This window comes from Pinus tabuliformis, chromosome 4_2 (genome assembly GCF_031772625.1).
Source record: "Pinus tabuliformis cultivar Carrire ecotype Pingquan chromosome 4_2, CPIR1, whole genome shotgun sequence".
In the NCBI taxonomy this organism is placed as follows: Eukaryota; Viridiplantae; Streptophyta; class Pinopsida; order Pinales; family Pinaceae; genus Pinus; species Pinus tabuliformis.
Window position 1 is genome coordinate 233,818,225 of NC_142304.1, and position 8,431 is coordinate 233,826,655.

Here is an 8,431-nt window from a genome sequence, read left to right on the forward strand (position 1 = left end):
CCACAAGACAGAAGTATTGTGACTTACAAGAACCACAATCCTGTCAATTGACACATGTCAGGGGAAAGAGTCCCAACTAAGAAGTTGTTGCGCAACCCCCTGGAAACGATAACAATATGCCCATTTCAAAAAGAATGGGCGCCAAATTTAGTTTGCAAACCTAAGAACAGTACTATTAACACAAATGCTTCTTCCAAACCTCAACAGGAAAATAAAAACAAATTTTGCTTACTGAGAGAACGATAAGCCCAGGAAAACTCATAAAGAACCCAGACTCTTACAAATATTGAAAAACTTCATTCCAATATATATGCTTGGGGATCTCCCCACTTAATTGATTGTCTGCAAAATCCCTAAAAAATGCAAAAGCATTGTTAAATGATACTCCTCCAGAATCCAAAGTTTACACATCCTATGCAGTTCTTTGACAAGTAAAGGGCAGCAAAGGGAGTAGAATCCAAAATAGTATTCCCAACCTACATTTTCTTCAAGTTTTGAATCTGAGACAACGTTGAAGGTATAGGCCCCATTAACTGGTTATTCTTCACAATCCTGTAAATTTGATCAATGTGTCAAAAGGAGCTTTCACTCCCTTCTAAGACAGGGCAAAATACAAAAACATCTACAAATTAAGCTAAATTCTTTACAATAGTGAGCAAGTGCAGAATGTTAGGATACTTACAGTTGTTATAGTTGTTTCAACTTCGATATTGAAAAGGGAATGTCTCCATATAAATAATTTAAAGAGACATCTCTGTAGCAACATTGAAGATCAAATCAAGTCAGCGGTTTCTGCGAAATATAAACCATGAGAATGATGACTTGTAGATTTGACTAGAGGGACGTTTAGACGCACACAACAGCTTGGTTCGGCATCAGATATCTTCTCAAAAGACAGTTGTTTTCAGCATAATACTTAACAATTATCTATAGTAAAGTAATATATGCATCTTGAACCAGACTACGAGTGTTGCATATGGTGAGATCTGCTTTAACCAACTTGTAGTTGAACAGTCATTTTTGTTTGGACAGATAAACGCTTGAAAAGAGACTTTCCTAGATAGGTGGGGTGAACATTTCTTTAAAAGGATTTTCAAGGGTATTTCATGAGCCGTTCTGTAACACTCCTAACCGATATAACTACATAGTAATTTTTTTTTTAAAGAACTGCGACCGAGAACAGGAAAAGTTCTAGCTGTACAATACAAAAAAAAAAGTATGAATGACCGTCAACAGAAAAGAAATGTTCACCTGGTGTAGAACCGAGCCATCCAGGCGCCTAGGAAGGATTTAAACTGCAACAAAACCCCACTGGTTGTCATTCGGCCACATGAAGCGCTCACTGTGTAAAAGAGAAATCAGAGAGCTGAATCCAATGTAAAAGCCAAGGGAGAGACCATTTCCTTTAATGTCACTGCATGCAGAACACTGAATCAACTATGAACAACATATATATTATAAATAGCTACTCCATTAAGACTATCAGTTTAATTGCAATGAACCCAAAGTGCTTAAAAGTAATATATAGTGAACCTATACAGTGAACTTCTGAATTCACATACATTGACTCTGAGCTTTTTAGATTTCCAATTTCCCCTCTGAGGTTCAGAGGAGAGAGATTCCCGCACAACACAAACCAGAACAAAACAAACATATGAGCTTAAAGTAAGCATATAATCAAAACTCAAATAACGACAGACTGCCCAACAAACATTCTTAATGATTCCCAATATAACATATTCAGAGTATATGCTCTATCTTACATCAATTCTAGTGGAAAAGTGATATATAAACTTACAATTCAACCTATAAACTTAGTGTGATGGAGAGAATTGGTCGCTGAGCATTTATCTACCACGCACGCTGCTTTTCCTTGTACAAATTTATTAGTAAAACCTATAGATGTTGAAAACCAAAGCATACCCGCTTCTATCCATAAAAGATTTTGAGATAAAAGATTTTGAGAATTTCGTTCCAATGGATCAAGAATTTCATATCTATCGATTCTTCTGCTCAACATAATAGCAACAAAATAGAATCGTCGGGATAAACCATGCAAACACTCTTTTAAAAAAAACATAAATTAAATTCAAAACAGAGAAAACACAACGAAAATAAAACACTGTAAAATCCAAAATGCATGGCAATGCAACAAAGAAAATAAACTTGAACAAGAAACAAGGCAAGCCAATGCAATGCAGAGTATTGAAGAAAATGATGAGATGAAAGTGAGAATGCCAAAAGCCAGGGAAGAAGAACAGTGCTTGCCAAAAGGCAGCGAAGAAAAACAGCAACAACAACTGGCAGGGGAAAAAGCAGTAAGCAACTCAACCAATATTTGGAAAAAGCAGTGACACTTCAAATCAACGGTTGAAAGTGTCTCACCTGATCCAACGGAGTAGTATAAAAGTGTTGACGATTGTTGATGCATAGGAAGGCCTATCGGCCTAAAAATATCTGGAAAAAGCAGTCACACTTCAAATCAACGGTTGAAAGTGTCTCACCTGATCCAACGGAGTAGTATAAAAGTGTTGACGATTGTTGATGCATAGGAAAGCCTATCGGCCTAATTAAGAAAAATAAGCAAAAATAGAATAATGTGTAATCAAATAATAAAAAAATAATATAAAAAATATAAAAATGAAAAAAAATGTGCTGACAAAAAAATATAAAAAATATATTAAATAAAAAATAATGCCAAAAACGCCTATATGTTACACTACTATATTTGTCAGTTACAATATAGTAGTTCTCATGACCACAACAATACAACTTTCATTTCTCACATGACCACAACAAAACAACTTTCATTTCTCACAGTTACATCTTACGTTGCCAAATAATACAAACAATACTAACATATATATGAACATTACTACCATTAATACATCGATATCAAAGTCTTTGTTTCTAAATTTGGAATTGATAATCATAATTAAGTATTTTTGTTAACAAAAAAATTGTATTAAATGAAGTTAATGTAATATTTATTTTAGAAATAAAAATTGCAAATTTTACACTTATATGAGTTTAACAATTTATGGTATGAGTTTCTACTTATATATAATAGTAATAGCTATTGTGAATTTTCAAACCACTATTTAACTAGTTGCTTATTTGTGTAAAGAGATAAGTTAAAAAAAAACCCACTGTAATAGTTGAATATATAGATTATATAAAATTTAGGTGATGTTTTGATTTTAATAGTTAGATATTATCCAAATTTAAAATTAATAATATTAATTACAATGATTTTATATTGCATGGAACTTAGAAACAATCATGTTATGGTTAATTAGATGTTATATAGATCCATAATAAGATAGAGCTTTTCTTTATTAGTGAAATGTATAACATCTGGATATTCATGATATATATATATATATATATATATATATATATATATATATAGAAATGGTGTTAAAGTGTAAAAAAAATTAAAAAAAATTAACATCTCTCATGTGAATAAGATTTGTTTATCCAGGTGAAATACTAGTGAGGGTCTATAATGTTCATGTGATGAAAAAATTTCCAAGTCCATTTATACAGAGGAGATTACTTCTTTTGTTGAATGATGATTACGAATGACAAACCACTAAGAATGATGAAAATTGGAAATGAGAATTTAGTATTGATAGGAATGAAAGGTAGTATATACTTTTTCCATAGAGATGTGCTTGTAGTCCATTGGATGAATATGGGTAGATAAAGGTTTATCAATGATCATATTTTCATTCATGTAGGGGAAAATATTCGATGTACGATATAAGATGTATAGAGAGTTAGGAGTTGATGTGAAAGATACTTAACCTATATAGAAGTGTTTATATAATGAATTCATGTATCCAATAGTTAAATGAAAATAAATAGAAATTCTTCTATGTACCTTAGTTAAACTAGGATATGCTACCTCAGAGGATGGAAAGACTATATGTCGATGACTACTCCTCACTTTTTCACGATTTGTGATCCTCATTTTGACCTATATAGCTACCTCTGTTGATGCCTTATTTGTATTTTCATGTGTTTTATTTATGAACACTTTGTAATATTGATGCATTTTTGTTGGACAAATGAAATTACTTATAAAAAACACACACACTTGATGAATTGTGGTTTTGCTAGTTAAAGTATTTGATGTATGACTTATCTGATATATTATTTACCTGATTTATGGCTTACTTGGATATGATTTATCTAGTATATAACTTATTTAAGTTATGATTTATCTGATGTAATATTAGCTTTCAGCATGTTGATGTTAAATGAAAAAAAAATGGGTACATGAATATTAGACTTAATAACATGATGGTCGATCTCTCTCTCTCTCTCTCTCTCTCTCTCTCTCTCTATATATATATATATATATATATATATATATATATATATATATATTTATTTTTGTTATGTATATGCATGGATGAGAACTAACTTGTAGATTGTAAAGGACCATGTAATAGCCAAGATCCATGTTATTGAATGGTGGATGTCGAGACATCCAATGAGGAATGGTATGATGTACATTATTCTATTACATTTCATATATAATTGATATGCACTATTATGACATGGGTAAAGTGAAAATGATAGGTGAAATGACGGCTGATTGAATTATTTGATGACAAGTATCCAACTAGCATTGTAGTGTGGTCTATATTAGGGTGTTGACCCTAGTTTTGAGGAGGGGTGGAGGCATTTCCCAACATGTAACCTCCAAACCTGGAATCATGGGAGGGTGGTGATGGACACACTCCCCTAGATATGTGATGATGATTGTCAGTTGCCTGTTGGGGAAGTTAGGTCGATATAGTCGACGCTTCCACCATATTGGTTTTATTAGCGGTTAGATCGGTATAGCCGATGCCATAGTATGTTGCAGCAGAGGATGGATATGATGGGAGCGGAAGTAGGTTAGGAAGGATAAGAGGTTATAAGTTAGTTAGAGACTCTTGATGGGAAGCGGTATCATTGTTTGACTTACTTAATTTGACTATTATATCTCTCTCTATTTTGTTATTCTTTATTGTCAAACTTATTTCAAACTCCTTGTGTCTTTTTCACTTTAACTTCAGGATGAAGTTTCTGAGGGAGGGGTGTATGTAATGCCCTACTTGATCTTATCATGTTAATTTTGATTAGTTTTTAATTAACCTGCAAATATTGGATTATAATTATTAAGTAATATTGGGATATACCTACACTTGTGAATATGTAATTTTATTTTACTGATATGACTTTTATTATTTGTTATTAATTCAATTCCCAAGGTTTCTTCTCAAATTTACTTTTGGATAAGATATGGTCTTCTCTAATTTAATTCTAAATTAAATATCCATATTTCTATTCCCAAGGTGTCTTTTCAAATCTACTTTTGGATAAGATATTATTTTCTCCAATTTATTTCTAAATTAAATATCCATATTTTTATCTCAAGGTGTCTTCTCAAATCTACTTTTGGATAATATATGGTCTTCTCCAATTTATTTCTAAATTGAATATCCATATTTTTATTCCCAAGGTGTCTTCTCAAATCTACTTTTGGATAAGATATGGTAAGGAAAGTCAAAGTTATTAAATAAAAAGGATGAGGGGGTAGTCACGGCATTAATGTTAAGTGGTTGAGGTGGATGAGAGGAGAAGGAGGGATCCTTGGTCTTTGTTTTGGCATTGGAGAAATTTATTTTGGAGAGGAATGTGGAGAAGGAGAAAGGCGAGAATGAAGAGAAAAATGAGAGAACTCGAACTTGGATCTATTGGAGAGTGTTGGTTTTAACTTGGAGACATTACACCTGGTTGGGCTTGGGCTTGGAGGGTTAGGGAACACGTGGAGGTTCCCTTGGGCTAGGAAATCATTTCTAGTTGGCTGGGAGGTAAATTCAGTTAGGTAGCCAGGAGGAGAATCCTAGCAGAGTCAGGAGCACCCCACCAAGCCACTGGAACAAGTATTCTTCCATTCGTTGTTTTATTTATGTAAATTGCTGCAAATGACTTTTCTTACATGATGAATATGTTTTTAATTAAATTTTACTTGTAAGTTTTTGTCAAGTAAATGTAGAGTTATAAACATGCCATTTTCTTCTTATGGTAATTAAATTAAATGATAAATTTGATTTAGTTAGAAGACCTAGGTTAGGTCCTCACACTTTCTCAAGATTCTAGAAATCTTATGAGTTTCCCCTTGGATAATAGGAAGGTGGACACCTGAAACTCAATCTTTGGGTTCTTTCTTAATTGAAGGACCTTTGCTATCCCTGAGGAAAGATTTGAGCTCTTGGTGCCTACTGCATCCATTATTATTGAACACATTAAGAAGATGATATTTTTCATCAGAAACTCTTAATGCACGAGTAGCTAAGGTGTTGAGAACACCTAGCTTTTGAGCAAGGAAATCATGGGACTTAGCATGAAGATACTGCTTAATATGAGTTTTATTAAGAAAGACTTGATGGGAAAAAGAACCATCATCTCTACTTGAAATAAGTATATCAAGAAAAGGAAGACAAACATCAATCTCACACTCCATCGTAAACTTTATGGAGCTAGACAGATTGTTTAGGTGCTTGAAAAATAAATCCAAATTCTCCTGACCATGAGGCCAAATTACGCAAGTGTCATCAACAAATCTTTTCAAGCGCTTTGGTTTGAAAGTAGCAGAGGCCAAATTTGTAGATTAAAAATATTCCATGAATACATTAACCACTACAGGAGAGAGGGGGGAACCCATGGCGACGCCATATGTTTGTGCATAAAATTCCCGATACTGCTAAATTGGTTGATATCTGTCTTACTTCAACTTTCTTTAGATTTGAAGGGGAATTTTATGAACAAACCCATGGTGTCGCCATGGGTTCCCCCCTCTCTCCTGCAGTGGTTAATATGTTCATGGAATATTTTTATTCTAGAGCTTTGGTGTCTGCTCCTTTCAAGCCAAAGCGTTGGAAAACGATTTGTGGATGACAGCTGCATAATTTGGCCTCATGGTCAGGAGAAGTTGAATATATTTTTCTAGCACCTAAACAATCTATCTAGTTCCATAAAATGTACCATGAAGTGTGAGGTTGATGGTTTCCTTCCTTTCATTGATGTACTTATTTCAAGGTGAGATGATGGTTCTTTTTCCCATCAGGTCTTTCGGAAGAAAACTCATACTGAGCAGTATCTTCATGTTAAGTCCCATCATTTCCCTGCTCAAAAGTTAGGTTTTCTCAACACCTTAGCTACTCATGCATTAAAATTTTCTAATGAAAACCACCTTTCTAATGAAAAATCCCATCTTCTTAATGTGTTCAATAATAATGGATATAGTAAGCGCCAAGGGCTCAAAGATTTCCTTGGGGCTAACAAAGGTCCTTCAATTAAGAAAGAACCCAAAGATCAAGTTTTAGGTGTCCATCTTCCTTTTATCCAAGGTACAAGTGATACGATCGTTAGAATATTGAGAAAGCATAAGTTTCCCTCTAACTTTAGGCCACTTAACACCATTCGAAGCTCCCTAAGGTCTGTAAAAGAACCGATTGATCCTAAGAACATGAAAGGTGTATATGAAATTCCCTGTTCTTGCGGGACCCCTTACATTGGTGAAACTAGTTGTTTGATAAATCAAAAGATACATGAGCATGCAACTAACATAAAACATGGGAGGACTCGCTCCTCAGCTTTGGCAGAACATGCGGAAAAGACGAAACATCACATTTGTATTGAAGAGGCCCGGGTCATTGCAAAGGTTGATCATTTATTTCATCGAACGTTTAGGGAGGCCATTGAGATTGGTAGGAAGCCTTACAATCTAAACAGGGACGATGGATGAAAGGTTAATGATCATTGGGTCCCTACCCTTCTTCCTAAATTTTATTTATTTTTATAATATTTTTTGGGTCATTAAATTTACTAATAATTTTTTGAATGAATATAATAATTAATTAATAAATAAATAAAATAAAATAAAATAATATATATTGGTCAATAACCTTATTTTTATTTCTTTAATACCTAGACTAAAAATCTATTTGATTTAATTTTTAATTTTTAGGCTTTATTTTTTATTATTCTAAAAATTTCATTATTATTGGTTTCTTTTTATTTTTATTTTTGTGTGGACCTATTTTAAGTTTGACTTGAATTTAGTGTTTTCATATTTAAATCTAAATAATTTATTTTATATTATTACATATAGCATTTTATTTGAAATAATTTAATCCTTGAATCTAAATATTGAATTAATATGTAATCATAACTTATTAATAGATTTAGTTTTAATATAATTGAATATAAATAATAAGAGATTATTTTATTAGTTCAATTTTATTCCTATTTATTTATATTTTAATAAAAAAAATAACTTAGTCTCCATATAAATATTTGACTTTTTCAAAATTTGACTTGAGTCAATTTTAACACCCTAAAAATCATTTTTTTAAAACTAGTTGTTTAA

At 32.5% G+C, this 8,431-nt stretch overlaps 1 long non-coding RNA gene across 1 annotated transcript; it reads right to left on the reverse strand.

Moving 5' to 3' along the window:
- Window positions 1-472: 472 nt before the first annotated feature.
- Window positions 473-1,376, reverse strand: LOC149168921 (uncharacterized). Its single transcript, XR_016259498.1, has 3 exons — window positions 1,252-1,376; window positions 683-754; window positions 473-552 (listed from the first exon to the last, which is right to left on the reverse strand). It is a non-coding gene; the product is annotated as an uncharacterized LOC149168921 (long non-coding RNA).
- Window positions 1,377-8,431: the final 7,055 nt, after the last annotated feature.